The sequence below is a fragment of the Oncorhynchus nerka genome, unplaced genomic scaffold (genome assembly GCF_034236695.1).
Source record: "Oncorhynchus nerka isolate Pitt River unplaced genomic scaffold, Oner_Uvic_2.0 unplaced_scaffold_1161, whole genome shotgun sequence".
In the NCBI taxonomy this organism is placed as follows: domain Eukaryota; kingdom Metazoa; phylum Chordata; class Actinopteri; order Salmoniformes; family Salmonidae; genus Oncorhynchus; species Oncorhynchus nerka.
Window position 1 is genome coordinate 32116 of NW_027040163.1, and position 24385 is coordinate 56500.

The 24385-nt window shown below is 42.2% G+C and overlaps 67 non-coding genes and 1 pseudogene across 67 annotated transcripts; all 68 read left to right on the top strand.

Moving 5' to 3' along the window:
- Positions 1-94: 94 nt before the first annotated feature.
- Positions 95-213, top strand: LOC135569508 (5S ribosomal RNA). The gene has a single exon (XR_010463096.1). It is a non-coding gene; the product is annotated as a 5S ribosomal RNA (ribosomal RNA).
- A 241-nt stretch (positions 214-454) lies between these two features.
- Positions 455-573, top strand: LOC135569519 (5S ribosomal RNA). Its single transcript, XR_010463107.1, has one exon. It is a non-coding gene; the product is annotated as a 5S ribosomal RNA (ribosomal RNA).
- Positions 574-803: 230 nt separating this feature from the next.
- Positions 804-922, top strand: LOC135569530 (5S ribosomal RNA). Its single transcript, XR_010463118.1, has one exon. It is a non-coding gene; the product is annotated as a 5S ribosomal RNA (ribosomal RNA).
- Positions 923-1164: 242 nt separating this feature from the next.
- LOC135569541 (5S ribosomal RNA) lies at positions 1165-1283 on the top strand. Its single transcript, XR_010463129.1, has one exon. It is a non-coding gene; the product is annotated as a 5S ribosomal RNA (ribosomal RNA).
- A 234-nt stretch (positions 1284-1517) lies between these two features.
- On the top strand, positions 1518-1636 carry LOC135569552 (5S ribosomal RNA). Its single transcript, XR_010463140.1, has one exon. It is a non-coding gene; the product is annotated as a 5S ribosomal RNA (ribosomal RNA).
- A 232-nt stretch (positions 1637-1868) lies between these two features.
- On the top strand, positions 1869-1987 carry LOC135569563 (5S ribosomal RNA). The gene has a single exon (XR_010463151.1). It is a non-coding gene; the product is annotated as a 5S ribosomal RNA (ribosomal RNA).
- Positions 1988-2223: 236 nt separating this feature from the next.
- On the top strand, positions 2224-2342 carry LOC135569574 (5S ribosomal RNA). Its single transcript, XR_010463162.1, has one exon. It is a non-coding gene; the product is annotated as a 5S ribosomal RNA (ribosomal RNA).
- A 233-nt stretch (positions 2343-2575) lies between these two features.
- LOC135569586 (5S ribosomal RNA) lies at positions 2576-2694 on the top strand. The gene has a single exon (XR_010463173.1). It is a non-coding gene; the product is annotated as a 5S ribosomal RNA (ribosomal RNA).
- A 242-nt stretch (positions 2695-2936) lies between these two features.
- LOC135569598 (5S ribosomal RNA) lies at positions 2937-3055 on the top strand. Its single transcript, XR_010463185.1, has one exon. It is a non-coding gene; the product is annotated as a 5S ribosomal RNA (ribosomal RNA).
- Positions 3056-3286: 231 nt separating this feature from the next.
- On the top strand, positions 3287-3405 carry LOC135569609 (5S ribosomal RNA). Its single transcript, XR_010463196.1, has one exon. It is a non-coding gene; the product is annotated as a 5S ribosomal RNA (ribosomal RNA).
- A 242-nt stretch (positions 3406-3647) lies between these two features.
- On the top strand, positions 3648-3766 carry LOC135569620 (5S ribosomal RNA). Its single transcript, XR_010463207.1, has one exon. It is a non-coding gene; the product is annotated as a 5S ribosomal RNA (ribosomal RNA).
- A 241-nt stretch (positions 3767-4007) lies between these two features.
- LOC135569631 (5S ribosomal RNA) lies at positions 4008-4126 on the top strand. Its single transcript, XR_010463218.1, has one exon. It is a non-coding gene; the product is annotated as a 5S ribosomal RNA (ribosomal RNA).
- Positions 4127-4365: 239 nt separating this feature from the next.
- On the top strand, positions 4366-4484 carry LOC135569642 (5S ribosomal RNA). Its single transcript, XR_010463229.1, has one exon. It is a non-coding gene; the product is annotated as a 5S ribosomal RNA (ribosomal RNA).
- A 233-nt stretch (positions 4485-4717) lies between these two features.
- Positions 4718-4836, top strand: LOC135569653 (5S ribosomal RNA). Its single transcript, XR_010463240.1, has one exon. It is a non-coding gene; the product is annotated as a 5S ribosomal RNA (ribosomal RNA).
- Positions 4837-5067: 231 nt separating this feature from the next.
- LOC135569664 (5S ribosomal RNA) lies at positions 5068-5186 on the top strand. The gene has a single exon (XR_010463251.1). It is a non-coding gene; the product is annotated as a 5S ribosomal RNA (ribosomal RNA).
- Positions 5187-5427: 241 nt separating this feature from the next.
- LOC135569675 (5S ribosomal RNA) lies at positions 5428-5546 on the top strand. The gene has a single exon (XR_010463262.1). It is a non-coding gene; the product is annotated as a 5S ribosomal RNA (ribosomal RNA).
- A 231-nt stretch (positions 5547-5777) lies between these two features.
- LOC135569686 (5S ribosomal RNA) lies at positions 5778-5896 on the top strand. Its single transcript, XR_010463273.1, has one exon. It is a non-coding gene; the product is annotated as a 5S ribosomal RNA (ribosomal RNA).
- Positions 5897-6127: 231 nt separating this feature from the next.
- LOC135569697 (5S ribosomal RNA) lies at positions 6128-6246 on the top strand. The gene has a single exon (XR_010463278.1). It is a non-coding gene; the product is annotated as a 5S ribosomal RNA (ribosomal RNA).
- A 235-nt stretch (positions 6247-6481) lies between these two features.
- Positions 6482-6600, top strand: LOC135569709 (5S ribosomal RNA). Its single transcript, XR_010463280.1, has one exon. It is a non-coding gene; the product is annotated as a 5S ribosomal RNA (ribosomal RNA).
- A 231-nt stretch (positions 6601-6831) lies between these two features.
- Positions 6832-6950, top strand: LOC135569716 (5S ribosomal RNA). Its single transcript, XR_010463281.1, has one exon. It is a non-coding gene; the product is annotated as a 5S ribosomal RNA (ribosomal RNA).
- Positions 6951-7192: 242 nt separating this feature from the next.
- Positions 7193-7311, top strand: LOC135569717 (5S ribosomal RNA). Its single transcript, XR_010463282.1, has one exon. It is a non-coding gene; the product is annotated as a 5S ribosomal RNA (ribosomal RNA).
- Positions 7312-7550: 239 nt separating this feature from the next.
- Positions 7551-7669, top strand: LOC135569718 (5S ribosomal RNA). Its single transcript, XR_010463283.1, has one exon. It is a non-coding gene; the product is annotated as a 5S ribosomal RNA (ribosomal RNA).
- Positions 7670-7911: 242 nt separating this feature from the next.
- LOC135569684 (5S ribosomal RNA) lies at positions 7912-8029 on the top strand. Its single transcript, XR_010463271.1, has one exon. It is a non-coding gene; the product is annotated as a 5S ribosomal RNA (ribosomal RNA).
- A 234-nt stretch (positions 8030-8263) lies between these two features.
- On the top strand, positions 8264-8382 carry LOC135569719 (5S ribosomal RNA). Its single transcript, XR_010463284.1, has one exon. It is a non-coding gene; the product is annotated as a 5S ribosomal RNA (ribosomal RNA).
- A 238-nt stretch (positions 8383-8620) lies between these two features.
- LOC135569258 (5S ribosomal RNA) lies at positions 8621-8739 on the top strand. The gene has a single exon (XR_010462846.1). It is a non-coding gene; the product is annotated as a 5S ribosomal RNA (ribosomal RNA).
- A 231-nt stretch (positions 8740-8970) lies between these two features.
- On the top strand, positions 8971-9089 carry LOC135569259 (5S ribosomal RNA). The gene has a single exon (XR_010462847.1). It is a non-coding gene; the product is annotated as a 5S ribosomal RNA (ribosomal RNA).
- A 242-nt stretch (positions 9090-9331) lies between these two features.
- On the top strand, positions 9332-9450 carry LOC135569260 (5S ribosomal RNA). The gene has a single exon (XR_010462848.1). It is a non-coding gene; the product is annotated as a 5S ribosomal RNA (ribosomal RNA).
- Positions 9451-9681: 231 nt separating this feature from the next.
- LOC135569261 (5S ribosomal RNA) lies at positions 9682-9800 on the top strand. The gene has a single exon (XR_010462849.1). It is a non-coding gene; the product is annotated as a 5S ribosomal RNA (ribosomal RNA).
- A 242-nt stretch (positions 9801-10042) lies between these two features.
- LOC135569262 (5S ribosomal RNA) lies at positions 10043-10161 on the top strand. Its single transcript, XR_010462850.1, has one exon. It is a non-coding gene; the product is annotated as a 5S ribosomal RNA (ribosomal RNA).
- A 231-nt stretch (positions 10162-10392) lies between these two features.
- Positions 10393-10511, top strand: LOC135569264 (5S ribosomal RNA). The gene has a single exon (XR_010462852.1). It is a non-coding gene; the product is annotated as a 5S ribosomal RNA (ribosomal RNA).
- Positions 10512-10753: 242 nt separating this feature from the next.
- Positions 10754-10872, top strand: LOC135569265 (5S ribosomal RNA). Its single transcript, XR_010462853.1, has one exon. It is a non-coding gene; the product is annotated as a 5S ribosomal RNA (ribosomal RNA).
- A 231-nt stretch (positions 10873-11103) lies between these two features.
- Positions 11104-11222, top strand: LOC135569266 (5S ribosomal RNA). The gene has a single exon (XR_010462854.1). It is a non-coding gene; the product is annotated as a 5S ribosomal RNA (ribosomal RNA).
- A 242-nt stretch (positions 11223-11464) lies between these two features.
- Positions 11465-11583, top strand: LOC135569267 (5S ribosomal RNA). Its single transcript, XR_010462855.1, has one exon. It is a non-coding gene; the product is annotated as a 5S ribosomal RNA (ribosomal RNA).
- A 242-nt stretch (positions 11584-11825) lies between these two features.
- Positions 11826-11944, top strand: LOC135569268 (5S ribosomal RNA). Its single transcript, XR_010462856.1, has one exon. It is a non-coding gene; the product is annotated as a 5S ribosomal RNA (ribosomal RNA).
- A 231-nt stretch (positions 11945-12175) lies between these two features.
- On the top strand, positions 12176-12294 carry LOC135569269 (5S ribosomal RNA). Its single transcript, XR_010462857.1, has one exon. It is a non-coding gene; the product is annotated as a 5S ribosomal RNA (ribosomal RNA).
- Positions 12295-12535: 241 nt separating this feature from the next.
- On the top strand, positions 12536-12654 carry LOC135569270 (5S ribosomal RNA). The gene has a single exon (XR_010462858.1). It is a non-coding gene; the product is annotated as a 5S ribosomal RNA (ribosomal RNA).
- A 242-nt stretch (positions 12655-12896) lies between these two features.
- On the top strand, positions 12897-13015 carry LOC135569271 (5S ribosomal RNA). The gene has a single exon (XR_010462859.1). It is a non-coding gene; the product is annotated as a 5S ribosomal RNA (ribosomal RNA).
- Positions 13016-13246: 231 nt separating this feature from the next.
- Positions 13247-13365, top strand: LOC135569272 (5S ribosomal RNA). Its single transcript, XR_010462860.1, has one exon. It is a non-coding gene; the product is annotated as a 5S ribosomal RNA (ribosomal RNA).
- A 242-nt stretch (positions 13366-13607) lies between these two features.
- Positions 13608-13726, top strand: LOC135569273 (5S ribosomal RNA). The gene has a single exon (XR_010462861.1). It is a non-coding gene; the product is annotated as a 5S ribosomal RNA (ribosomal RNA).
- Positions 13727-13968: 242 nt separating this feature from the next.
- On the top strand, positions 13969-14087 carry LOC135569275 (5S ribosomal RNA). The gene has a single exon (XR_010462863.1). It is a non-coding gene; the product is annotated as a 5S ribosomal RNA (ribosomal RNA).
- A 242-nt stretch (positions 14088-14329) lies between these two features.
- On the top strand, positions 14330-14448 carry LOC135569276 (5S ribosomal RNA). The gene has a single exon (XR_010462864.1). It is a non-coding gene; the product is annotated as a 5S ribosomal RNA (ribosomal RNA).
- Positions 14449-14689: 241 nt separating this feature from the next.
- LOC135569277 (5S ribosomal RNA) lies at positions 14690-14808 on the top strand. Its single transcript, XR_010462865.1, has one exon. It is a non-coding gene; the product is annotated as a 5S ribosomal RNA (ribosomal RNA).
- Positions 14809-15042: 234 nt separating this feature from the next.
- Positions 15043-15161, top strand: LOC135569278 (5S ribosomal RNA). Its single transcript, XR_010462866.1, has one exon. It is a non-coding gene; the product is annotated as a 5S ribosomal RNA (ribosomal RNA).
- Positions 15162-15403: 242 nt separating this feature from the next.
- LOC135569705 (5S ribosomal RNA) lies at positions 15404-15521 on the top strand (annotated as a pseudogene).
- A 237-nt stretch (positions 15522-15758) lies between these two features.
- Positions 15759-15877, top strand: LOC135569279 (5S ribosomal RNA). The gene has a single exon (XR_010462867.1). It is a non-coding gene; the product is annotated as a 5S ribosomal RNA (ribosomal RNA).
- A 242-nt stretch (positions 15878-16119) lies between these two features.
- LOC135569280 (5S ribosomal RNA) lies at positions 16120-16238 on the top strand. Its single transcript, XR_010462868.1, has one exon. It is a non-coding gene; the product is annotated as a 5S ribosomal RNA (ribosomal RNA).
- A 241-nt stretch (positions 16239-16479) lies between these two features.
- On the top strand, positions 16480-16598 carry LOC135569281 (5S ribosomal RNA). Its single transcript, XR_010462869.1, has one exon. It is a non-coding gene; the product is annotated as a 5S ribosomal RNA (ribosomal RNA).
- Positions 16599-16841: 243 nt separating this feature from the next.
- Positions 16842-16960, top strand: LOC135569602 (5S ribosomal RNA). Its single transcript, XR_010463189.1, has one exon. It is a non-coding gene; the product is annotated as a 5S ribosomal RNA (ribosomal RNA).
- A 241-nt stretch (positions 16961-17201) lies between these two features.
- Positions 17202-17320, top strand: LOC135569282 (5S ribosomal RNA). Its single transcript, XR_010462870.1, has one exon. It is a non-coding gene; the product is annotated as a 5S ribosomal RNA (ribosomal RNA).
- Positions 17321-17562: 242 nt separating this feature from the next.
- On the top strand, positions 17563-17681 carry LOC135569283 (5S ribosomal RNA). Its single transcript, XR_010462871.1, has one exon. It is a non-coding gene; the product is annotated as a 5S ribosomal RNA (ribosomal RNA).
- A 243-nt stretch (positions 17682-17924) lies between these two features.
- LOC135569681 (5S ribosomal RNA) lies at positions 17925-18043 on the top strand. The gene has a single exon (XR_010463268.1). It is a non-coding gene; the product is annotated as a 5S ribosomal RNA (ribosomal RNA).
- Positions 18044-18285: 242 nt separating this feature from the next.
- LOC135569284 (5S ribosomal RNA) lies at positions 18286-18404 on the top strand. Its single transcript, XR_010462872.1, has one exon. It is a non-coding gene; the product is annotated as a 5S ribosomal RNA (ribosomal RNA).
- A 242-nt stretch (positions 18405-18646) lies between these two features.
- LOC135569286 (5S ribosomal RNA) lies at positions 18647-18765 on the top strand. Its single transcript, XR_010462874.1, has one exon. It is a non-coding gene; the product is annotated as a 5S ribosomal RNA (ribosomal RNA).
- A 242-nt stretch (positions 18766-19007) lies between these two features.
- On the top strand, positions 19008-19126 carry LOC135569287 (5S ribosomal RNA). The gene has a single exon (XR_010462875.1). It is a non-coding gene; the product is annotated as a 5S ribosomal RNA (ribosomal RNA).
- Positions 19127-19368: 242 nt separating this feature from the next.
- Positions 19369-19487, top strand: LOC135569288 (5S ribosomal RNA). Its single transcript, XR_010462876.1, has one exon. It is a non-coding gene; the product is annotated as a 5S ribosomal RNA (ribosomal RNA).
- A 231-nt stretch (positions 19488-19718) lies between these two features.
- LOC135569289 (5S ribosomal RNA) lies at positions 19719-19837 on the top strand. Its single transcript, XR_010462877.1, has one exon. It is a non-coding gene; the product is annotated as a 5S ribosomal RNA (ribosomal RNA).
- A 242-nt stretch (positions 19838-20079) lies between these two features.
- On the top strand, positions 20080-20198 carry LOC135569290 (5S ribosomal RNA). The gene has a single exon (XR_010462878.1). It is a non-coding gene; the product is annotated as a 5S ribosomal RNA (ribosomal RNA).
- Positions 20199-20440: 242 nt separating this feature from the next.
- Positions 20441-20559, top strand: LOC135569291 (5S ribosomal RNA). The gene has a single exon (XR_010462879.1). It is a non-coding gene; the product is annotated as a 5S ribosomal RNA (ribosomal RNA).
- Positions 20560-20801: 242 nt separating this feature from the next.
- On the top strand, positions 20802-20920 carry LOC135569292 (5S ribosomal RNA). The gene has a single exon (XR_010462880.1). It is a non-coding gene; the product is annotated as a 5S ribosomal RNA (ribosomal RNA).
- Positions 20921-21158: 238 nt separating this feature from the next.
- LOC135569293 (5S ribosomal RNA) lies at positions 21159-21277 on the top strand. The gene has a single exon (XR_010462881.1). It is a non-coding gene; the product is annotated as a 5S ribosomal RNA (ribosomal RNA).
- Positions 21278-21519: 242 nt separating this feature from the next.
- Positions 21520-21638, top strand: LOC135569294 (5S ribosomal RNA). The gene has a single exon (XR_010462882.1). It is a non-coding gene; the product is annotated as a 5S ribosomal RNA (ribosomal RNA).
- A 242-nt stretch (positions 21639-21880) lies between these two features.
- On the top strand, positions 21881-21998 carry LOC135569683 (5S ribosomal RNA). Its single transcript, XR_010463270.1, has one exon. It is a non-coding gene; the product is annotated as a 5S ribosomal RNA (ribosomal RNA).
- Positions 21999-22240: 242 nt separating this feature from the next.
- LOC135569295 (5S ribosomal RNA) lies at positions 22241-22359 on the top strand. The gene has a single exon (XR_010462883.1). It is a non-coding gene; the product is annotated as a 5S ribosomal RNA (ribosomal RNA).
- A 242-nt stretch (positions 22360-22601) lies between these two features.
- Positions 22602-22720, top strand: LOC135569297 (5S ribosomal RNA). Its single transcript, XR_010462885.1, has one exon. It is a non-coding gene; the product is annotated as a 5S ribosomal RNA (ribosomal RNA).
- A 242-nt stretch (positions 22721-22962) lies between these two features.
- Positions 22963-23081, top strand: LOC135569298 (5S ribosomal RNA). The gene has a single exon (XR_010462886.1). It is a non-coding gene; the product is annotated as a 5S ribosomal RNA (ribosomal RNA).
- A 242-nt stretch (positions 23082-23323) lies between these two features.
- On the top strand, positions 23324-23442 carry LOC135569299 (5S ribosomal RNA). The gene has a single exon (XR_010462887.1). It is a non-coding gene; the product is annotated as a 5S ribosomal RNA (ribosomal RNA).
- A 242-nt stretch (positions 23443-23684) lies between these two features.
- Positions 23685-23803, top strand: LOC135569300 (5S ribosomal RNA). Its single transcript, XR_010462888.1, has one exon. It is a non-coding gene; the product is annotated as a 5S ribosomal RNA (ribosomal RNA).
- A 231-nt stretch (positions 23804-24034) lies between these two features.
- Positions 24035-24153, top strand: LOC135569301 (5S ribosomal RNA). Its single transcript, XR_010462889.1, has one exon. It is a non-coding gene; the product is annotated as a 5S ribosomal RNA (ribosomal RNA).
- The last annotated feature ends 232 nt before the right edge of the window (positions 24154-24385 follow it).

The following is a 24385-nucleotide window of genomic DNA, read 5'->3' on the forward strand; positions in this document are numbered from 1 at the left end:
GTGACACAAAGATTCTTATCTAAATGGTGAAAATGCAACAGCTGTTAATCAGACTCACTTTGACTTTATATAGTGCACCAAGAGATAGTTTCTCGCTTACGGCCACACTGTCCTGAGTACGCCTGATCTCGTCTGATCTCAGAAGCTAAGCAGGGTCGGGCCTGGTTAGTACTTGGATGGGAGACCGCCTGGGAATACCAGGTGCTGTAAGCATTTTGTCAACTCTTTGTCCGTTTTTTCCCACAAGGCTGAAATATGTGCCCTCGCTTTGAAATAAGTAAGCAAGGTTAGTTTGTATTTCATCCAACAATCTGTGCTACAAATTATGGCTACAGTATATGCAATTTTTCCACATTTTGAGTGACACAAAGATTCTTATCTAAATGGTGAAAATGCAACAGCTGTTAATCAGACTCACTTTGACTTTATATAGTGCACCAAGAGATAGTTTCTCGCTTACGGCCACACTGTCCTGAGTACGCCTGATCTCGTCTGATCTCAGAAGCTAAGCAGGGTCGGGCCTGGTTAGTACTTGGATGGGAGACCGCCTGGGAATACCAGGTGCTGTAAGCATTTTGTCAACTCTTTGTCCGTTTTTTCCCACAAGGCTGAAATATGTGCCCTCGCTTTGAAATAAGTAAGCAAGGTTAGTTTGTATTTCATCCAACAATCTGTGCTACAAATTATGGCTACAGTATATGCATTTTGAGTGACACAAAGATTCTTATCTAAATGGTGAAAATGCAACAGCTGTTAATCAGACTCACTTTGACTTTATATAGTGCACCAAGAGATAGTTTCTCGCTTACGGCCACACTGTCCTGAGTACGCCTGATCTCGTCTGATCTCAGAAGCTAAGCAGGGTCGGGCCTGGTTAGTACTTGGATGGGAGACCGCCTGGGAATACCAGGTGCTGTAAGCATTTTGTCAACTCTTTGTCCGTTTTTTCCCACAAGGCTGAAATATGTGCCCTCGCTTTGAAATAAGTAAGCAAGGTTAGTTTGTATTTCATCCAACAATCTGTGCTACAAATTATGGCTACAGTATATGCAATTTTTTCCACATTTTGAGTGACACAAAGATTCTTATCTAAATGGTGAAAATGCAACAGCTGTTAATCAGACTCACTTTGACTTTATATAGTGCACCAAGAGATAGTTTCTCGCTTACGGCCACACTGTCCTGAGTACGCCTGATCTCGTCTGATCTCAGAAGCTAAGCAGGGTCGGGCCTGGTTAGTACTTGGATGGGAGACCGCCTGGGAATACCAGGTGCTGTAAGCATTTTGTCAACTCTTTGTCCGTTTTTTCCCACAAGGCTGAAATATGTGCCCTCGCTTTGAAATAAGTAAGCAAGGTTAGTTTGTATTTCATCCAACAATCTGTGCTACAAATTATGGCTACAGTAGTATATGCAATTTTGAGTGACACAAAGATTCTTATCTAAATGGTGAAAATGCAACAGCTGTTAATCAGACTCACTTTGACTTTATATAGTGCACCAAGAGATAGTTTCTCGCTTACGGCCACACTGTCCTGAGTACGCCTGATCTCGTCTGATCTCAGAAGCTAAGCAGGGTCGGGCCTGGTTAGTACTTGGATGGGAGACCGCCTGGGAATACCAGGTGCTGTAAGCATTTTGTCAACTCTTTGTCCGTTTTTTCCCACAAGGCTGAAATATGTGCCCTCGCTTTGAAATAAGTAAGCAAGGTTAGTTTGTATTTCATCCAACAATCTGTGCTACAAATTATGGCTACAGTATATGCACATTTTGAGTGACACAAAGATTCTTATCTAAATGGTGAAAATGCAACAGCTGTTAATCAGACTCACTTTGACTTTATATAGTGCACCAAGAGATAGTTTCTCGCTTACGGCCACACTGTCCTGAGTACGCCTGATCTCGTCTGATCTCAGAAGCTAAGCAGGGTCGGGCCTGGTTAGTACTTGGATGGGAGACCGCCTGGGAATACCAGGTGCTGTAAGCATTTTGTCAACTCTTTGTCCGTTTTTTCCCACAAGGCTGAAATATGTGCCCTCGCTTTGAAATAAGTAAGCAAGGTTAGTTTGTATTTCATCCAACAATCTGTGCTACAAATTATGGCTACAGTATATGCAATTTTTTTTTGAGTGACACAAAGATTCTTATCTAAATGGTGAAAATGCAACAGCTGTTAATCAGACTCACTTTGACTTTATATAGTGCACCAAGAGATAGTTTCTCGCTTACGGCCACACTGTCCTGAGTACGCCTGATCTCGTCTGATCTCAGAAGCTAAGCAGGGTCGGGCCTGGTTAGTACTTGGATGGGAGACCGCCTGGGAATACCAGGTGCTGTAAGCATTTTGTCAACTCTTTGTCCGTTTTTTTTCCCACAAGGCTGAAATATGTGCCCTCGCTTTGAAATAAGTAAGCAAGGTTAGTTTGTATTTCATCCAACAATCTGTGCTACAAATTATGGCTACAGTATATGCAATTTTGAGTGACACAAAGATTCTTATCTAAATGGTGAAAATGCAACAGCTGTTAATCAGACTCACTTTGACTTTATATAGTGCACCAAGAGATAGTTTCTCGCTTACGGCCACACTGTCCTGAGTACGCCTGATCTCGTCTGATCTCAGAAGCTAAGCAGGGTCGGGCCTGGTTAGTACTTGGATGGGAGACCGCCTGGGAATACCAGGTGCTGTAAGCATTTTGTCAACTCTTTGTCCGTTTTTTCCCACAAGGCTGAAATATGTGCCCTCGCTTTGAAATAAGTAAGCAAGGTTAGTTTGTATTTCATCCAACAATCTGTGCTACAAATTATGGCTACAGTATATGCAATTTTTTCCACATTTTGAGTGACACAAAGATTCTTATCTAAATGGTGAAAATGCAACAGCTGTTAATCAGACTCACTTTGACTTTATATAGTGCACCAAGAGATAGTTTCTCGCTTACGGCCACACTGTCCTGAGTACGCCTGATCTCGTCTGATCTCAGAAGCTAAGCAGGGTCGGGCCTGGTTAGTACTTGGATGGGAGACCGCCTGGGAATACCAGGTGCTGTAAGCATTTTGTCAACTCTTTGTCCGTTTTTTCCCACAAGGCTGAAATATGTGCCCTCGCTTTGAAATAAGTAAGCAAGGTTAGTTTGTATTTCATCCAACAATCTGTGCTACAAATTATGGCTACAGTATATGCAATTTTGAGTGACACAAAGATTCTTATCTAAATGGTGAAAATGCAACAGCTGTTAATCAGACTCACTTTGACTTTATATAGTGCACCAAGAGATAGTTTCTCGCTTACGGCCACACTGTCCTGAGTACGCCTGATCTCGTCTGATCTCAGAAGCTAAGCAGGGTCGGGCCTGGTTAGTACTTGGATGGGAGACCGCCTGGGAATACCAGGTGCTGTAAGCATTTTGTCAACTCTTTGTCCGTTTTTTCCCACAAGGCTGAAATATGTGCCCTCGCTTTGAAATAAGTAAGCAAGGTTAGTTTGTATTTCATCCAACAATCTGTGCTACAAATTATGGCTACAGTATATGCAATTTTTTCCACATTTTGAGTGACACAAAGATTCTTATCTAAATGGTGAAAATGCAACAGCTGTTAATCAGACTCACTTTGACTTTATATAGTGCACCAAGAGATAGTTTCTCGCTTACGGCCACACTGTCCTGAGTACGCCTGATCTCGTCTGATCTCAGAAGCTAAGCAGGGTCGGGCCTGGTTAGTACTTGGATGGGAGACCGCCTGGGAATACCAGGTGCTGTAAGCATTTTGTCAACTCTTTGTCCGTTTTTTCCCACAAGGCTGAAATATGTGCCCTCGCTTTGAAATAAGTAAGCAAGGTTAGTTTGTATTTCATCCAACAATCTGTGCTACAAATTATGGCTACAGTATATGCATTTTTTCCACATTTTGAGTGACACAAAGATTCTTATCTAAATGGTGAAAATGCAACAGCTGTTAATCAGACTCACTTTGACTTTATATAGTGCACCAAGAGATAGTTTCTCGCTTACGGCCACACTGTCCTGAGTACGCCTGATCTCGTCTGATCTCAGAAGCTAAGCAGGGTCGGGCCTGGTTAGTACTTGGATGGGAGACCGCCTGGGAATACCAGGTGCTGTAAGCATTTTGTCAACTCTTTGTCCGTTTTTTCCCACAAGGCTGAAATATGTGCCCTCGCTTTGAAATAAGTAAGCAAGGTTAGTTTGTATTTCATCCAACAATCTGTGCTACAAATTATGGCTACAGTATATATTTTTTCCACATTTTGAGTGACACAAAGATTCTTATCTAAATGGTGAAAATGCAACAGCTGTTAATCAGACTCACTTTGACTTTATATAGTGCACCAAGAGATAGTTTCTCGCTTACGGCCACACTGTCCTGAGTACGCCTGATCTCGTCTGATCTCAGAAGCTAAGCAGGGTCGGGCCTGGTTAGTACTTGGATGGGAGACCGCCTGGGAATACCAGGTGCTGTAAGCATTTTGTCAACTCTTTGTCCGTTTTTTCCCACAAGGCTGAAATATGTGCCCTCGCTTTGAAATAAGTAAGCAAGGTTAGTTTGTATTTCATCCAACAATCTGTGCTACAAAATTATGGCTACAGTTTTTGCACATTTTGAGTGACACAAAGATTCTTATCTAAATGGTGAAAATGCAACAGCTGTTAATCAGACTCACTTTGACTTTATATAGTGCACCAAGAGATAGTTTCTCGCTTACGGCCACACTGTCCTGAGTACGCCTGATCTCGTCTGATCTCAGAAGCTAAGCAGGGTCGGGCCTGGTTAGTACTTGGATGGGAGACCGCCTGGGAATACCAGGTGCTGTAAGCATTTTGTCAACTCTTTGTCCGTTTTTTCCCACAAGGCTGAAATATGTGCCCTCGCTTTGAAATAAGTAAGCAAGGTTAGTTTGTATTTCATCCAACAATCTGTGCTACAAATTATGGCTACAGTATATGCAATTTTGAGTGACACAAAGATTCTTATCTAAATGGTGAAAATGCAACAGCTGTTAATCAGACTCACTTTGACTTTATATAGTGCACCAAGAGATAGTTTCTCGCTTACGGCCACACTGTCCTGAGTACGCCTGATCTCGTCTGATCTCAGAAGCTAAGCAGGGTCGGGCCTGGTTAGTACTTGGATGGGAGACCGCCTGGGAATACCAGGTGCTGTAAGCATTTTGTCAACTCTTTGTCCGTTTTTTCCCACAAGGCTGAAATATGTGCCCTCGCTTTGAAATAAGTAAGCAAGGTTAGTTTGTATTTCATCCAACAATCTGTGCTACAAATTATGGCTACAGTATATGCATTTTTTCCACATTTTGAGTGACACAAAGATTCTTATCTAAATGGTGAAAATGCAACAGCTGTTAATCAGACTCACTTTGACTTTATATAGTGCACCAAGAGATAGTTTCTCGCTTACGGCCACACTGTCCTGAGTACGCCTGATCTCGTCTGATCTCAGAAGCTAAGCAGGGTCGGGCCTGGTTAGTACTTGGATGGGAGACCGCCTGGGAATACCAGGTGCTGTAAGCATTTTGTCAACTCTTTGTCCGTTTTTTCCCACAAGGCTGAAATATGTGCCCTCGCTTTGAAATAAGTAAGCAAGGTTAGTTTGTATTTCATCCAACAATCTGTGCTACAAATTATGGCTACAGTATATGCAATTTTGAGTGACACAAAGATTCTTATCTAAATGGTGAAAATGCAACAGCTGTTAATCAGACTCACTTTGACTTTATATAGTGCACCAAGAGATAGTTTCTCGCTTACGGCCACACTGTCCTGAGTACGCCTGATCTCGTCTGATCTCAGAAGCTAAGCAGGGTCGGGCCTGGTTAGTACTTGGATGGGAGACCGCCTGGGAATACCAGGTGCTGTAAGCATTTTGTCAACTCTTTGTCCGTTTTTTCCCACAAGGCTGAAATATGTGCCCTCGCTTTGAAATAAGTAAGCAAGGTTAGTTTGTATTTCATCCAACAATCTGTGCTACAAATTATGGCTACAGTATATGCAATTTTGAGTGACACAAAGATTCTTATCTAAATGGTGAAAATGCAACAGCTGTTAATCAGACTCACTTTGACTTTATATAGTGCACCAAGAGATAGTTTCTCGCTTACGGCCACACTGTCCTGAGTACGCCTGATCTCGTCTGATCTCAGAAGCTAAGCAGGGTCGGGCCTGGTTAGTACTTGGATGGGAGACCGCCTGGGAATACCAGGTGCTGTAAGCATTTTGTCAACTCTTTGTCCGTTTTTTCCCACAAGGCTGAAATATGTGCCCTCGCTTTGAAATAAGTAAGCAAGGTTAGTTTGTATTTCATCCAACAATCTGTGCTACAAATTATGGCTACAGTATATGCAATTTTTTTTGAGTGACACAAAGATTCTTATCTAAATGGTGAAAATGCAACAGCTGTTAATCAGACTCACTTTGACTTTATATAGTGCACCAAGAGATAGTTTCTCGCTTACGGCCACACTGTCCTGAGTACGCCTGATCTCGTCTGATCTCAGAAGCTAAGCAGGGTCGGGCCTGGTTAGTACTTGGATGGGAGACCGCCTGGGAATACCAGGTGCTGTAAGCATTTTGTCAACTCTTTGTCCGTTTTTTCCCACAAGGCTGAAATATGTGCCCTCGCTTTGAAATAAGTAAGCAAGGTTAGTTTGTATTTCATCCAACAATCTGTGCTACAAATTATGGCTACAGTATATGCAATTTTGAGTGACACAAAGATTCTTATCTAAATGGTGAAAATGCAACAGCTGTTAATCAGACTCACTTTGACTTTATATAGTGCACCAAGAGATAGTTTCTCGCTTACGGCCACACTGTCCTGAGTACGCCTGATCTCGTCTGATCTCAGAAGCTAAGCAGGGTCGGGCCTGGTTAGTACTTGGATGGGAGACCGCCTGGGAATACCAGGTGCTGTAAGCATTTTGTCAACTCTTTGTCCGTTTTTTCCCACAAGGCTGAAATATGTGCCCTCGCTTTGAAATAAGTAAGCAAGGTTAGTTTGTATTTCATCCAACAATCTGTGCTACAAATTATGGCTACAGTATATGCAATTTTTTCCACATTTTGAGTGACACAAAGATTCTTATCTAAATGGTGAAAATGCAACAGCTGTTAATCAGACTCACTTTGACTTTATATAGTGCACCAAGAGATAGTTTCTCGCTTACGGCCACACTGTCCTGAGTACGCCTGATCTCGTCTGATCTCAGAAGCTAAGCAGGGTCGGGCCTGGTTAGTACTTGGATGGGAGACCGCCTGGGAATACCAGGTGCTGTAAGCATTTTGTCAACTCTTTGTCCGTTTTTTCCCACAAGGCTGAAATATGTGCCCTCGCTTTGAAATAAGTAAGCAAGGTTAGTTTGTATTTCATCCAACAATCTGTGCTACAAATTATGGCTACAGTATATGCAATTTTGACATTTTGAGAGACACAAAGATTCTTATCTAAATGGTGAAAATGCAACAGCTGTTAATCAGACTCACTTTGACTTTATATAGTGCACCAAGAGATAGTTTCTCGCTTACGGCCACACTGTCCTGAGTACGCCTGATCTCGTCTGATCTCAGAAGCTAAGCAGGGTCGGGCCTGGTTAGTACTTGGATGGGAGACCGCCTGGGAATACCAGGTGCTGTAAGCATTTTGTCAACTCTTTGTCCGTTTTTTCCCACAAGGCTGAAATATGTGCCCTCGCTTTGAAATAAGTAAGCAAGGTTAGTTTGTATTTCATCCAACAATCTGTGCTACAAATTATGGCTACAGTATATGCAATTTTTTCCACATTTTGAGTGACACAAAGATTCTTATCTAAATGGTGAAAATGCAACAGCTGTTAATCAGACTCACTTTGACTTTATATAGTGCACCAAGAGATAGTTTCTCGCTTACGGCCACACTGTCCTGAGTACGCCTGATCTCGTCTGATCTCAGAGCTAAGCAGGGTCGGGCCTGGTTAGTACTTGGATGGGAGACCGCCTGGGAATACCAGGTGCTGTAAGCATTTTGTCAACTCTTTGTCCGTTTTTTCCCACAAGGCTGAAATATGTGCCCTCGCTTTGAAATAAGTAAGCAAGGTTAGTTTGTATTTCATCCAACAATCTGTGCTACAAATTATGGCTACAGTATATTTTGCAATTTTGAGTGACACAAAGATTCTTATCTAAATGGTGAAAATGCAACAGCTGTTAATCAGACTCACTTTGACTTTATATAGTGCACCAAGAGATAGTTTCTCGCTTACGGCCACACTGTCCTGAGTACGCCTGATCTCGTCTGATCTCAGAAGCTAAGCAGGGTCGGGCCTGGTTAGTACTTGGATGGGAGACCGCCTGGGAATACCAGGTGCTGTAAGCATTTTGTCAACTCTTTGTCCGTTTTTTCCCACAAGGCTGAAATATGTGCCCTCGCTTTGAAATAAGTAAGCAAGGTTAGTTTGTGGTATTTCATCCAACAATCTGTGCTACAAATTATGGCTACAGTATATGCAATTTTTTTTGAGTGACACAAAGATTCTTATCTAAATGGTGAAAATGCAACAGCTGTTAATCAGACTCACTTTGACTTTATATAGTGCACCAAGAGATAGTTTCTCGCTTACGGCCACACTGTCCTGAGTACGCCTGATCTCGTCTGATCTCAGAAGCTAAGCAGGGTCGGGCCTGGTTAGTACTTGGATGGGAGACCGCCTGGGAATACCAGGTGCTGTAAGCATTTTGTCAACTCTTTGTCCGTTTTTTCCCACAAGGCTGAAATATGTGCCCTCGCTTTGAAATAAGTAAGCAAGGTTAGTTTGTATTTCATCCAACAATCTGTGCTACAAATTATGGCTACAGTATATGCAATTTTGAGTGACACAAAGATTCTTATCTAAATGGTGAAAATGCAACAGCTGTTAATCAGACTCACTTTGACTTTATATAGTGCACCAAGAGATAGTTTCTCGCTTACGGCCACACTGTCCTGAGTACGCCTGATCTCGTCTGATCTCAGAAGCTAAGCAGGGTCGGGCCTGGTTAGTACTTGGATGGGAGACCGCCTGGGAATACCAGGTGCTGTAAGCATTTTGTCAACTCTTTGTCCGTTTTTTCCCACAAGGCTGAAATATGTGCCCTCGCTTTGAAATAAGTAAGCAAGGTTAGTTTGTATTTCATCCAACAATCTGTGCTACAAATTATGGCTACAGTATATGCAATTTTTTCCACATTTTGAGTGACACAAAGATTCTTATCTAAATGGTGAAAATGCAACAGCTGTTAATCAGACTCACTTTGACTTTATATAGTGCACCAAGAGATAGTTTCTCGCTTACGGCCACACTGTCCTGAGTACGCCTGATCTCGTCTGATCTCAGAAGCTAAGCAGGGTCGGGCCTGGTTAGTACTTGGATGGGAGACCGCCTGGGAATACCAGGTGCTGTAAGCATTTTGTCAACTCTTTGTCCGTTTTTTCCCACAAGGCTGAAATATGTGCCCTCGCTTTGAAATAAGTAAGCAAGGTTAGTTTGTATTTCATCCAACAATCTGTGCTACAAATTATGGCTACAGTATATGCAATTTTGAGTGACACAAAGATTCTTATCTAAATGGTGAAAATGCAACAGCTGTTAATCAGACTCACTTTGACTTTATATAGTGCACCAAGAGATAGTTTCTCGCTTACGGCCACACTGTCCTGAGTACGCCTGATCTCGTCTGATCTCAGAAGCTAAGCAGGGTCGGGCCTGGTTAGTACTTGGATGGGAGACCGCCTGGGAATACCAGGTGCTGTAAGCATTTTGTCAACTCTTTGTCCGTTTTTTCCCACAAGGCTGAAATATGTGCCCTCGCTTTGAAATAAGTAAGCAAGGTTAGTTTGTATTTCATCCAACAATCTGTGCTACAAATTATGGCTACAGTATATGCAATTTTTTCCACATTTTGAGTGACACAAAGATTCTTATCTAAATGGTGAAAATGCAACAGCTGTTAATCAGACTCACTTTGACTTTATATAGTGCACCAAGAGATAGTTTCTCGCTTACGGCCACACTGTCCTGAGTACGCCTGATCTCGTCTGATCTCAGAAGCTAAGCAGGGTCGGGCCTGGTTAGTACTTGGATGGGAGACCGCCTGGGAATACCAGGTGCTGTAAGCATTTTGTCAACTCTTTGTCCGTTTTTTCCCACAAGGCTGAAATATGTGCCCTCGCTTTGAAATAAGTAAGCAAGGTTAGTTTGTATTTCATCCAACAATCTGTGCTACAAATTATGGCTACAGTATATGCAATTTTGAGTGACACAAAGATTCTTATCTAAATGGTGAAAATGCAACAGCTGTTAATCAGACTCACTTTGACTTTATATAGTGCACCAAGAGATAGTTTCTCGCTTACGGCCACACTGTCCTGAGTACGCCTGATCTCGTCTGATCTCAGAAGCTAAGCAGGGTCGGGCCTGGTTAGTACTTGGATGGGAGACCGCCTGGGAATACCAGGTGCTGTAAGCATTTTGTCAACTCTTTGTCCGTTTTTTCCCACAAGGCTGAAATATGTGCCCTCGCTTTGAAATAAGTAAGCAAGGTTAGTTTGTATTTCATCCAACAATCTGTGCTACAAATTATGGCTACAGTATATGCAATTTTTTCCACATTTTGAGTGACACAAAGATTCTTATCTAAATGGTGAAAATGCAACAGCTGTTAATCAGACTCACTTTGACTTTATATAGTGCACCAAGAGATAGTTTCTCGCTTACGGCCACACTGTCCTGAGTACGCCTGATCTCGTCTGATCTCAGAAGCTAAGCAGGGTCGGGCCTGGTTAGTACTTGGATGGGAGACCGCCTGGGAATACCAGGTGCTGTAAGCATTTTGTCAACTCTTTGTCCGTTTTTTCCCACAAGGCTGAAATATGTGCCCTCGCTTTGAAATAAGTAAGCAAGGTTAGTTTGTATTTCATCCAACAATCTGTGCTACAAATTATGGCTACAGTATATGCAATTTTGAGTGACACAAAGATTCTTATCTAAATGGTGAAAATGCAACAGCTGTTAATCAGACTCACTTTGACTTTATATAGTGCACCAAGAGATAGTTTCTCGCTTACGGCCACACTGTCCTGAGTACGCCTGATCTCGTCTGATCTCAGAAGCTAAGCAGGGTCGGGCCTGGTTAGTACTTGGATGGGAGACCGCCTGGGAATACCAGGTGCTGTAAGCATTTTGTCAACTCTTTGTCCGTTTTTTCCCACAAGGCTGAAATATGTGCCCTCGCTTTGAAATAAGTAAGCAAGGTTAGTTTGTATTTCATCCAACAATCTGTGCTACAAATTATGGCTACAGTATATGCAATTTTTTCCACATTTTGAGTGACACAAAGATTCTTATCTAAATGGTGAAAATGCAACAGCTGTTAATCAGACTCACTTTGACTTTATATAGTGCACCAAGAGATAGTTTCTCGCTTACGGCCACACTGTCCTGAGTACGCCTGATCTCGTCTGATCTCAGAAGCTAAGCAGGGTCGGGCCTGGTTAGTACTTGGATGGGAGACCGCCTGGGAATACCAGGTGCTGTAAGCATTTTGTCAACTCTTTGTCCGTTTTTTCCCACAAGGCTGAAATATGTGCCCTCGCTTTGAAATAAGTAAGCAAGGTTAGTTTGTATTTCATCCAACAATCTGTGCTACAAATTATGGCTACAGTATATGCAATTTTTTCCACATTTTGAGTGACACAAAGATTCTTATCTAAATGGTGAAAATGCAACAGCTGTTAATCAGACTCACTTTGACTTTATATAGTGCACCAAGAGATAGTTTCTCGCTTACGGCCACACTGTCCTGAGTACGCCTGATCTCGTCTGATCTCAGAAGCTAAGCAGGGTCGGGCCTGGTTAGTACTTGGATGGGAGACCGCCTGGGAATACCAGGTGCTGTAAGCATTTTGTCAACTCTTTGTCCGTTTTTTCCCACAAGGCTGAAATATGTGCCCTCGCTTTGAAATAAGTAAGCAAGGTTAGTTTGTATTTCATCCAACAATCTGTGCTACAAATTATGGCTACAGTATATGCAATTTTGAGTGACACAAAGATTCTTATCTAAATGGTGAAAATGCAACAGCTGTTAATCAGACTCACTTTGACTTTATATAGTGCACCAAGAGATAGTTTCTCGCTTACGGCCACACTGTCCTGAGTACGCCTGATCTCGTCTGATCTCAGAAGCTAAGCAGGGTCGGGCCTGGTTAGTACTTGGATGGGAGACCGCCTGGGAATACCAGGTGCTGTAAGCATTTTGTCAACTCTTTGTCCGTTTTTTCCCACAAGGCTGAAATATGTGCCCTCGCTTTGAAATAAGTAAGCAAGGTTAGTTTGTATTTCATCCAACAATCTGTGCTACAAATTATGGCTACAGTATATGCATTTTTTCCACATTTTGAGTGACACAAAGATTCTTATCTAAATGGTGAAAATGCAACAGCTGTTAATCAGACTCACTTTGACTTTATATAGTGCACCAAGAGATAGTTTCTCGCTTACGGCCACACTGTCCTGAGTACGCCTGATCTCGTCTGATCTCAGAAGCTAAGCAGGGTCGGGCCTGGTTAGTACTTGGATGGGAGACCGCCTGGGAATACCAGGTGCTGTAAGCATTTTGTCAACTCTTTGTCCGTTTTTTCCCACAAGGCTGAAATATGTGCCCTCGCTTTGAAATAAGTAAGCAAGGTTAGTTTGTATTTCATCCAACAATCTGTGCTACAAATTATGGCTACAGTATATGCAATTTTTTCCACATTTTGAGTGACACAAAGATTCTTATCTAAATGGTGAAAATGCAACAGCTGTTAATCAGACTCACTTTGACTTTATATAGTGCACCAAGAGATAGTTTCTCGCTTACGGCCACACTGTCCTGAGTACGCCTGATCTCGTCTGATCTCAGAAGCTAAGCAGGGTCGGGCCTGGTTAGTACTTGGATGGGAGACCGCCTGGGAATACCAGGTGCTGTAAGCATTTTGTCAACTCTTTGTCCGTTTTTTCCCACAAGGCTGAAATATGTGCCCTCGCTTTGAAATAAGTAAGCAAGGTTAGTTTGTATTTCATCCAACAATCTGTGCTACAAATTATGGCTACAGTATATGCAATTTTGAGTGACACAAAGATTCTTATCTAAATGGTGAAAATGCAACAGCTGTTAATCAGACTCACTTTGACTTTATATAGTGCACCAAGAGATAGTTTCTCGCTTACGGCCACACTGTCCTGAGTACGCCTGATCTCGTCTGATCTCAGAAGCTAAGCAGGGTCGGGCCTGGTTAGTACTTGGATGGGAGACCGCCTGGGAATACCAGGTGCTGTAAGCATTTTGTCAACTCTTTGTCCGTTTTTTCCCACAAGGCTGAAATATGTGCCCTCGCTTTGAAATAAGTAAGCAAGGTTAGTTTGTATTTCATCCAACAATCTGTGCTACAAATTATGGCTACAGTATATGCAATTTTTTCCACATTTTGAGTGACACAAAGATTCTTATCTAAATGGTGAAAATGCAACAGCTGTTAATCAGACTCACTTTGACTTTATATAGTGCACCAAGAGATAGTTTCTCGCTTACGGCCACACTGTCCTGAGTACGCCTGATCTCGTCTGATCTCAGAAGCTAAGCAGGGTCGGGCCTGGTTAGTACTTGGATGGGAGACCGCCTGGGAATACCAGGTGCTGTAAGCATTTTGTCAACTCTTTGTCCGTTTTTTCCCACAAGGCTGAAATATGTGCCCTCGCTTTGAAATAAGTAAGCAAGGTTAGTTTGTATTTCATCCAACAATCTGTGCTACAAATTATGGCTACAGTATATGCAATTTTTTCCACATTTTGAGTGACACAAAGATTCTTATCTAAATGGTGAAAATGCAACAGCTGTTAATCAGACTCACTTTGACTTTATATAGTGCACCAAGAGATAGTTTCTCGCTTACGGCCACACTGTCCTGAGTACGCCTGATCTCGTCTGATCTCAGAAGCTAAGCAGGGTCGGGCCTGGTTAGTACTTGGATGGGAGACCGCCTGGGAATACCAGGTGCTGTAAGCATTTTGTCAACTCTTTGTCCGTTTTTTCCCACAAGGCTGAAATATGTGCCCTCGCTTTGAAATAAGTAAGCAAGGTTAGTTTGTATTTCATCCAACAATCTGTGCTACAAATTATGGCTACAGTATATGCAATTTTTTCCACATTTTGAGTGACACAAAGATTCTTATCTAAATGGTGAAAATGCAACAGCTGTTAATCAGACTCACTTTGACTTTATATAGTGCACCAAGAGATAGTTTCTCGCTTACGGCCACACTGTCCTGAGTACGCCTGATCTCGTCTGATCTCAGAAGCTAAGCAGGGTCGGGCCTGGTTAGTACTTGGATGGGAGACCGCCTGGGAATACCAGGTGCTGTAAGCATTTTGTCAACTCTTTGTCCGTTTTTCCCACAAGGCTGAAATATGTGCCCTCGCTTTGAAATAAGTAAGCAAGGTTAGTTTGTATTTCATCCAACAATCTGTGCTACAAATTATGGCTACAGTATATGCAATTTTTTCCACATTTTGAGTGACACAAAGATTCTTATCTAAATGGTGAAAATGCAACAGCTGTTAATCAGACTCACTTTGACTTTATATAGTGCACCAAGAGATAGTTTCTCGCTTACGGCCACACTGTCCTGAGTACGCCTGATCTCGTCTGATCTCAGAAGCTAAGCAGGGTCGGGCCTGGTTAGTACTTGGATGGGAGACCGCCTGGGAATACCAGGTGCTGTAAGCATTTTGTCAACTCTTTGTCCGTTTTTTTTTCCCACAAGGCTGAAATATGTGCCCTCGCTTTGAAATAAGTAAGCAAGGTTAGTTTGTATTTCATCCAACAATCTGTGCTACAAATTATGGCTACAGTATATGCAATTTTGAGTGACACAAAGATTCTTATCTAAATGGTGAAAATGCAACAGCTGTTAATCAGACTCACTTTGACTTTATATAGTGCACCAAGAGATAGTTTCTCGCTTACGGCCACACTGTCCTGAGTACGCCTGATCTCGTCTGATCTCAGAAGCTAAGCAGGGTCGGGCCTGGTTAGTACTTGGATGGGAGACCGCCTGGGAATACCAGGTGCTGTAAGCATTTTGTCAACTCTTTGTCCGTTTTTTCCCACAAGGCTGAAATATGTGCCCTCGCTTTGAAATAAGTAAGCAAGGTTAGTTTGTATTTCATCCAACAATCTGTGCTACAAATTATGGCTACAGTATATGCAATTTTTTCCACATTTTGAGTGACACAAAGATTCTTATCTAAATGGTGAAAATGCAACAGCTGTTAATCAGACTCACTTTGACTTTATATAGTGCACCAAGAGATAGTTTCTCGCTTACGGCCACACTGTCCTGAGTACGCCTGATCTCGTCTGATCTCAGAAGCTAAGCAGGGTCGGGCCTGGTTAGACTTGGATGGGAGACCGCCTGGGAATACCAGGTGCTGTAAGCATTTTGTCAACTCTTTGTCCGTTTTTTCCCACAAGGCTGAAATATGTGCCCTCGCTTTGAAATAAGTAAGCAAGGTTAGTTTGTATTTCATCCAACAATCTGTGCTACAAATTATGGCTACAGTATATTTTTTCCACATTTTGAGTGACACAAAGATTCTTATCTAAATGGTGAAAATGCAACAGCTGTTAATCAGACTCACTTTGACTTTATATAGTGCACCAAGAGATAGTTTCTCGCTTACGGCCACACTGTCCTGAGTACGCCTGATCTCGTCTGATCTCAGAAGCTAAGCAGGGTCGGGCCTGGTTAGTACTTGGATGGGAGACCGCCTGGGAATACCAGGTGCTGTAAGCATTTTGTCAACTCTTTGTCCGTTTTTTCCCACAAGGCTGAAATATGTGCCCTCGCTTTGAAATAAGTAAGCAAGGTTAGTTTGTATTTCATCCAACAATCTGTGCTACAAATTATGGCTACAGTATATGCAATTTTTTCCACATTTTGAGTGACACAAAGATTCTTATCTAAATGGTGAAAATGCAACAGCTGTTAATCAGACTCACTTTGACTTTATATAGTGCACCAAGAGATAGTTTCTCGCTTACGGCCACACTGTCCTGAGTACGCCTGATCTCGTCTGATCTCAGAAGCTAAGCAGGGTCGGGCCTGGTTAGTACTTGGATGGGAGACCGCCTGGGAATACCAGGTGCTGTAAGCATTTTGTCAACTCTTTGTCCGTTTTTTCCCACAAGGCTGAAATATGTGCCCTCGCTTTGAAATAAGTAAGCAAGGTTAGTTTGTATTTCATCCAACAATCTGTGCTACAAATTATGGCTACAGTATATGCAATTTTTTCCACATTTTGAGTGACACAAAGATTCTTATCTAAATGGTGAAAATGCAACAGCTGTTAATCAGACTCACTTTGACTTTATATAGTGCACCAAGAGATATTTCTCGCTTACGGCCACACTGTCCTGAGTACGCCTGATCTCGTCTGATCTCAGAAGCTAAGCAGGGTCGGGCCTGGTTAGTACTTGGATGGGAGACCGCCTGGGAATACCAGGTGCTGTAAGCATTTTGTCAACTCTTTGTCCGTTTTTTCCCACAAGGCTGAAATATGTGCCCTCGCTTTGAAATAAGTAAGCAAGGTTAGTTTGTATTTCATCCAACAATCTGTGCTACAAATTATGGCTACAGTATATGCAATTTTTTCCACATTTTGAGTGACACAAAGATTCTTATCTAAATGGTGAAAATGCAACAGCTGTTAATCAGACTCACTTTGACTTTATATAGTGCACCAAGAGATAGTTTTGTCTCTTACGGCCACACTGTCCTGAGTACGCCTGATCTCGTCTGATCTCAGAAGCTAAGCAGGGTCGGGCCTGGTTAGTACTTGGATGGGAGACCGCCTGGGAATACCAGGTGCTGTAAGCATTTTGTCAACTATTGTCCGTTTTTTCCCACAAGGCTGAAATATGTGCCCTCGCTTTGAAATAAGTAAGCAAGGTTAGTTTGTATTTCATCCAACAATCTGTGCTACAAATTATGGCTACAGTATATGCAATTTTTTCCACATTTTGAGTGACACAAAGATTCTTATCTAAATGGTGAAAATGCAACAGCTGTTAATCAGACTCACTTTGACTTTATATAGTGCACCAAGAGATAGTTTCTCGCTTACGGCCACACTGTCCTGAGTACGCCTGATCTCGTCTGATCTCAGAAGCTAAGCAGGGTCGGGCCTGGTTAGTACTTGGATGGGAGACCGCCTGGGAATACCAGGTGCTGTAAGCATTTTGTCAACTCTTTGTCCGTTTTTTCCCACAAGGCTGAAATATGTGCCCTCGCTTTGAAATAAGTAAGCAAGGTTAGTTTGTATTTCATCCAACAATCTGTGCTACAAATTATGGCTACAGTATATGCAATTTTTTCCACATTTTGAGTGACACAAAGATTCTTATCTAAATGGTGAAAATGCAACAGCTGTTAATCAGACTCACTTTGACTTTATATAGTGCACCAAGAGATAGTTTCTCGCTTACGGCCACACTGTCCTGAGTACGCCTGATCTCGTCTGATCTCAGAAGCTAAGCAGGGTCGGGCCTGGTTAGTACTTGGATGGGAGACCGCCTGGGAATACCAGGTGCTGTAAGCATTTTGTCAACTCTTTGTCCGTTTTTTCCCACAAGGCTGAAATATGTGCCCTCGCTTTGAAATAAGTAAGCAAGGTTAGTTTGTATTTCATCCAACAATCTGTGCTACAAATTATGGCTACAGTATATGCAAATTTTTTCCACATTTTGAGTGACACAAAGATTCTTATCTAAATGGTGAAAATGCAACAGCTGTTAATCAGACTCACTTTGACTTTATATAGTGCACCAAGAGATAGTTTCTCGCTTACGGCCACACTGTCCTGAGTACGCCTGATCTCGTCTGATCTCAGAAACTAAGCAGGGTCGGGCCTGGTTAGTACTTGGATGGGAGACCGCCTGGGAATACCAGGTGCTGTAAGCATTTTGTCAACTCTTTGTCCGTTTTTTCCCACAAGGCTGAAATATGTGCCCTCGCTTTGAAATAAGTAAGCAAGGTTAGTTTGTATTTCATCCAACAATCTGTGCTACAAATTATGGCTACAGTATATGCAATTTTTTCCACATTTTGAGTGACACAAAGATTCTTATCTAAATGGTGAAAATGCAACAGCTGTTAATCAGACTCACTTTGACTTTATATAGTGCACCAAGAGATAGTTTCTCGCTTACGGCCACACTGTCCTGAGTACGCCTGATCTCGTCTGATCTCAGAAGCTAAGCAGGGTCGGGCCTGGTTAGTACTTGGATGGGAGACCGCCTGGGAATACCAGGTGCTGTAAGCATTTTGTCAACTCTTTGTCCGTTTTTTCCCACAAGGCTGAAATATGTGCCCTCGCTTTTGAAATAAGTAAGCAAGTTAGTTTGTATTTCATCCAACAATCTGTGCTACAAATTATGGCTACAGTATATGCAATTTTTTCCACATTTTGAGTGACACAAAGATTCTTATCTAAATGGTGAAAATGCAACAGCTGTTAATCAGACTCACTTTGACTTTATATAGTGCACCAAGAGATAGTTTCTCGCTTACGGCCACACTGTCCTGAGTACGCCTGATCTCGTCTGATCTCAGAAGCTAAGCAGGGTCGGGCCTGGTTAGTACTTGGATGGGAGACCGCCTGGGAATACCAGGTGCTGTAAGCATTTTGTCAACTCTTTGTCCGTTTTTTCCCACAAGGCTGAAATATGTGCCCTCGCTTTGAAATAAGTAAGCAAGGTTAGTTTGTATTTCATCCAACAATCTGTGCTACAAATTATGGCTACAGTATATGCAATTTTTTCCACATTTTGAGTGACACAAAGATTCTTATCTAAATGGTGAAAATGCAACAGCTGTTAATCAGACTCACTTTGACTTTATATAGTGCACCAAGAGATAGTTTCTCGCTTACGGCCACACTGTCCTGAGTACGCCTGATCTCGTCTGATCTCAGAAGCTAAGCAGGGTCGGGCCTGGTTAGTACTTGGATGGGAGACCGCCTGGGAATACCAGGTGCTGTAAGCATTTTGTCAACTCTTTGTCCGTTTTTTCCCACAAGGCTGAAATATGTGCCCTCGCTTTGAAATAAGTAAGCAAGGTTAGTTTGTATTTCATCCAACAATCTGTGCTACAAATTATGGCTACAGTATATGCAATTTTTTCCACATTTTGAGTGACACAAAGATTCTTATCTAAATGGTGAAAATGCAACAGCTGTTAATCAGACTCACTTTGACTTTATATAGTGCACCAAGAGATAGTTTCTCGCTTACGGCCACACTGTCCTGAGTACGCCTGATCTCGTCTGATCTCAGAAGCTAAGCAGGGTCGGGCCTGGTTAGTACTTGGATGGGAGACCGCCTGGGAATACCAGGTGCTGTAAGCATTTTGTCAACTCTTTGTCCGTTTTTTCCCACAAGGCTGAAATATGTGCCCTCGCTTTGAAATAAGTAAGCAAGGTTAGTTTGTATTTCATCCAACAATCTGTGCTACAAATTATGGCTACAGTATATGCAATTTTGAGTGACACAAAGATTCTTATCTAAATGGTGAAAATGCAACAGCTGTTAATCAGACTCACTTTGACTTTATATAGTGCACCAAGAGATAGTTTCTCGCTTACGGCCACACTGTCCTGAGTACGCCTGATCTCGTCTGATCTCAGAAGCTAAGCAGGGTCGGGCCTGGTTAGTACTTGGATGGGAGACCGCCTGGGAATACCAGGTGCTGTAAGCATTTTGTCAACTCTTTGTCCGTTTTTTCCCACAAGGCTGAAATATGTGCCCTCGCTTTGAAATAAGTAAGCAAGGTTAGTTTGTATTTCATCCAACAATCTGTGCTACAAATTATGGCTACAGTATATGCAATTTTTTCCACATTTTGAGTGACACAAAGATTCTTATCTAAATGGTGAAAATGCAACAGCTGTTAATCAGACTCACTTTGACTTTATATAGTGCACCAAGAGATAGTTTCTCGCTTACGGCCACACTGTCCTGAGTACGCCTGATCTCGTCTGATCTCAGAAGCTAAGCAGGGTCGGGCCTGGTTAGTACTTGGATGGGAGACCGCCTGGGAATACCAGGTGCTGTAAGCATTTTGTCAACTCTTTGTCCGTTTTTTCCCACAAGGCTGAAATATGTGCCCTCGCTTTGAAATAAGTAAGCAAGGTTAGTTTGTATTTCATCCAACAATCTGTGCTACAAATTATGGCTACAGTATATGCAATTTTTTCCACATTTTGAGTGACACAAAGATTCTTATCTAAATGGTGAAAATGCAACAGCTGTTAATCAGACTCACTTTGACTTTATATAGTGCACCAAGAGATAGTTTCTCGCTTACGGCCACACTGTCCTGAGTACGCCTGATCTCGTCTGATCTCAGAAGCTAAGCAGGGTCGGGCCTGGTTAGTACTTGGATGGGAGACCGCCTGGGAATACCAGGTGCTGTAAGCATTTTGTCAACTCTTTGTCCGTTTTTTCCCACAAGGCTGAAATATGTGCCCTCGCTTTGAAATAAGTAAGCAAGGTTAGTTTGTATTTCATCCAACAATCTGTGCTACAAATTATGGCTACAGTATATGCAATTTTTTCCACATTTTGAGTGACACAAAGATTCTTATCTAAATGGTGAAAATGCAACAGCTGTTAATCAGACTCACTTTGACTTTATATAGTGCACCAAGAGATAGTTTCTCGCTTACGGCCACACTGTCCTGAGTACGCCTGATCTCGTCTGATCTCAGAAGCTAAGCAGGGTCGGGCCTGGTTAGTACTTGGATGGGAGACCGCCTGGGAATACCAGGTGCTGTAAGCATTTTGTCAACTCTTTGTCCGTTTTTTCCCACAAGGCTGAAATATGTGCCCTCGCTTTGAAATAAGCAAGGTTAGTTTGTATTTCATCCAACAATCTGTGCTACAAATTATGGCTACAGTATATGCAATTTTTTCCACATTTTGAGTGACACAAAGATTCTTATCTAAATGGTGAAAATGCAACAGCTGTTAATCAGACTCACTTTGACTTTATATAGTGCACCAAGAGATAGTTTCTCGCTTACGGCCACACTGTCCTGAGTACGCCTGATCTCGTCTGATCTCAGAAGCTAAGCAGGGTCGGGCCTGGTTAGTACTTGGATGGGAGACCGCCTGGGAATACCAGGTGCTGTAAGCATTTTGTCAACTCTTTGTCCGTTTTTTCCCACAAGGCTGAAATATGTGCCCTCGCTTTGAAATAAGTAAGCAAGGTTAGTTTGTATTTCATCCAACAATCTGTGCTACAAATTATGGCTACAGTATATGCAATTTTTTCCACATTTTGAGTGACACAAAGATTCTTATCTAAATGGTGAAAATGCAACAGCTGTTAATCAGACTCACTTTGACTTTATATAGTGCACCAAGAGATAGTTTCTCGCTTACGGCCACACTGTCCTGAGTACGCCTGATCTCGTCTGATCTCAGAAGCTAAGCAGGGTCGGGCCTGGTTAGTACTTGGATGGGAGACCGCCTGGGAATACCAGGTGCTGTAAGCATTTTGTCAACTCTTTGTCCGTTTTTTCCCACAAGGCTGAAATATGTGCCCTCGCTTTGAAATAAGTAAGCAAGGTTAGTTTGTATTTCATCCAACAATCTGTGCTACAAATTATGGCTACAGTATATGCAATTTTTTCCACATTTTGAGTGACACAAAGATTCTTATCTAAATGGTGAAAATGCAACAGCTGTTAATCAGACTCACTTTGACTTTATATAGTGCACCAAGAGATAGTTTCTCGCTTACGGCCACACTGTCCTGAGTACGCCTGATCTCGTCTGATCTCAGAAGCTAAGCAGGGTCGGGCCTGGTTAGTACTTGGATGGGAGACCGCTGGGAATACCAGGTGCTGTAAGCATTTTGTCAACTCTTTGTCCGTTTTTTCCCACAAGGCTGAAATATGTGCCCTCGCTTTGAAATAAGTAAGCAAGGTTAGTTTGTATTTCATCCAACAATCTGTGCTACAAATTATGGCTACAGTATATGCAATTTTTTCCACATTTTGAGTGACACAAAGATTCTTATCTAAATGGTGAAAATGCAACAGCTGTTAATCAGACTCACTTTGACTTTATATAGTGCACCAAGAGATAGTTTCTCGCTTACGGCCACACTGTCCTGAGTACGCCTGATCTCGTCTGATCTCAGAAGCTAAGCAGGGTCGGGCCTGGTTAGTACTTGGATGGGAGACCGCCTGGGAATACCAGGTGCTGTAAGCATTTTGTCAACTCTTTGTCCGTTTTTTCCCACAAGGCTGAAATATGTGCCCTCGCTTTGAAATAAGTAAGCAAGGTTAGTTTGTATTTCATCCAACAATCTGTGCTACAAATTATGGCTACAGTATATGCAATTTTTTCCACATTTTGAGTGACACAAAGATTCTTATCTAAATGGTGAAAATGCAACAGCTGTTAATCAGACTCACTTTGACTTTATATAGTGCACCAAGAGATAGTTTCTCGCTTACGGCCACACTGTCCTGAGTACGCCTGATCTCGTCTGATCTCAGAAGCTAAGCAGGGTCGGGCCTGGTTAGTACTTGGATGGGAGACCGCCTGGGAATACCAGGTGCTGTAAGCATTTTGTCAACTCTTTGTCCGTTTTTTCCCACAAGGCTGAAATATGTGCCCTCGCTTTGAAATAAGTAAGCAAGGTTAGTTTGTATTTCATCCAACAATCTGTGCTACAAATTATGGCTACAGTATATGCAATTTTTTCCACATTTTGAGTGACACAAAGATTCTTATCTAAATGGTGAAAATGCAACAGCTGTTAATCAGACTCACTTTGACTTTATATAGTGCACCAAGAGATAGTTTCTCGCTTACGGCCACACTGTCCTGAGTACGCCTGATCTCGTCTGATCTCAGAAGCTAAGCAGGGTCGGGCCTGGTTAGTACTTGGATGGGAGACCGCCTGGGAATACCAGGTGCTGTAAGCATTTTGTCAACTCTTTGTCCGTTTTTTCCCACAAGGCTGAAATATGTGCCCTCGCTTTGAAATAAGTAAGCAAGGTTAGTTTGTATTTCATCCAACAATCTGTGCTACAAATTATGGCTACAGTATATGCAATTTTTTCCACATTTTGAGTGACACAAAGATTCTTATCTAAATGGTGAAAATGCAACAGCTGTTAATCAGACTCACTTTGACTTTATATAGTGCACCAAGAGATAGTTTCTCGCTTACGGCCACACTGTCCTGAGTACGCCTGATCTCGTCTGATCTCAGAAGCTAAGCAGGGTCGGGCCTGGTTAGTACTTGGATGGGAGACCGCCTGGGAATACCAGGTGCTGTAAGCATTTTGTCAACTCTTTGTCCGTTTTTTCCCACAAGGCTGAAATATGTGCCCTCGCTTTGAAATAAGTAAGCAAGGTTAGTTTGTATTTCATCCAACAATCTGTGCTACAAATTATGGCTACAGTATATGCAATTTTTTCCACATTTTGAGTGACACAAAGATTCTTATCTAAATGGTGAAAATGCAACAGCTGTTAATCAGACTCACTTTGACTTTATATAGTGCACCAAGAGATAGTTTCTCGCTTACGGCCACACTGTCCTGAGTACGCCTGATCTCGTCTGATCTCAGAAGCTAAGCAGGGTCGGGCCTGGTTAGTACTTGGATGGGAGACCGCCTGGGAATACCAGGTGCTGTAAGCATTTTGTCAACTCTTTGTCCGTTTTTTCCCACAAGGCTGAAATATGTGCCCTCGCTTTGAAATAAGTAAGCAAGGTTAGTTTGTATTTCATCCAACAATCTGTGCTACAAATTATGGCTACAGTATATGCAATTTTGAGTGACACAAAGATTCTTATCTAAATGGTGAAAATGCAACAGCTGTTAATCAGACTCACTTTGACTTTATATAGTGCACCAAGAGATAGTTTCTCGCTTACGGCCACACTGTCCTGAGTACGCCTGATCTCGTCTGATCTCAGAAGCTAAGCAGGGTCGGGCCTGGTTAGTACTTGGATGGGAGACCGCCTGGGAATACCAGGTGCTGTAAGCATTTTGTCAACTCTTTGTCCGTTTTTTTTCCCACAAGGCTGAAATATGTGCCCTCGCTTTGAAATAAGTAAGCAAGGTTAGTTTGTATTTCATCCAACAATCTGTGCTACAAATTATGGCTACAGTATATGCAATTTTTTCCACATTTTGAGTGACACAAAGATTCTTATCTAAATGGTGAAAATGCAACAGCTGTTAATCAGACTCACTTTGACTTTATATAGTGCACCAAG